We start from the raw sequence: 441 nt of genomic DNA, 5'->3' as shown, positions 1-441 counted from the left end.
ACATTATATATCTAAAAATACATTAAAATTTTATCATTTGATTTTTCTCCTTTGTTTCTCCTTTTACTTGGGTGAAGGAGGTTTCTCATTTAAGGTTTAGGAAAGCCCACCTGAGTATAAAAATAATTTAATATTCACTTGAAACCTAAATATTTTCTATTATATGTGCTAGATCTTTCCTCTTTCCCAAAAATATTCTTACAAAAAAAAAAAAGGCCTATATCTGATGTATCCACATATTCTACCCATGAAAGTTGTGGGGTGTGTGTATGGATAGACTGAGAGGTGTAATATAAAGAAAAATTTGTCTATGTATACTATATAGTCTGAATGTATTAAAACCAATTACTGCTTATACCTGAATAAAAAAGGTACATTTCTCTTTATGTAAAAAAAATCTTTGGGCTATTAATGAAATTTAATATGATTTTTTGTCAATTG

General features: G+C 27.2%; 1 long non-coding RNA gene across 1 annotated transcript in view; it reads left to right on the top strand.

Annotated features, from left to right (window-relative positions):
• The first annotated feature begins 246 nt into the window (after positions 1-246).
• Positions 247-441, top strand: part of LOC119587067 — a 4,164-nt gene continuing 3,969 nt past the window's right edge. The window contains exon 1 of the long non-coding RNA XR_005229988.1: positions 247-285. This is a non-coding gene — a long non-coding RNA (uncharacterized LOC119587067). The remainder of the gene's footprint in view (positions 286-441) is intronic.

The sequence above is a fragment of the Penaeus monodon genome, chromosome 22, assembly GCF_015228065.2.
Source record: "Penaeus monodon isolate SGIC_2016 chromosome 22, NSTDA_Pmon_1, whole genome shotgun sequence".
Taxonomy (NCBI): Eukaryota; Metazoa; Arthropoda; class Malacostraca; order Decapoda; family Penaeidae; genus Penaeus; species Penaeus monodon.
This window is presented reverse-complemented; position numbering and strand designations above follow the sequence as displayed.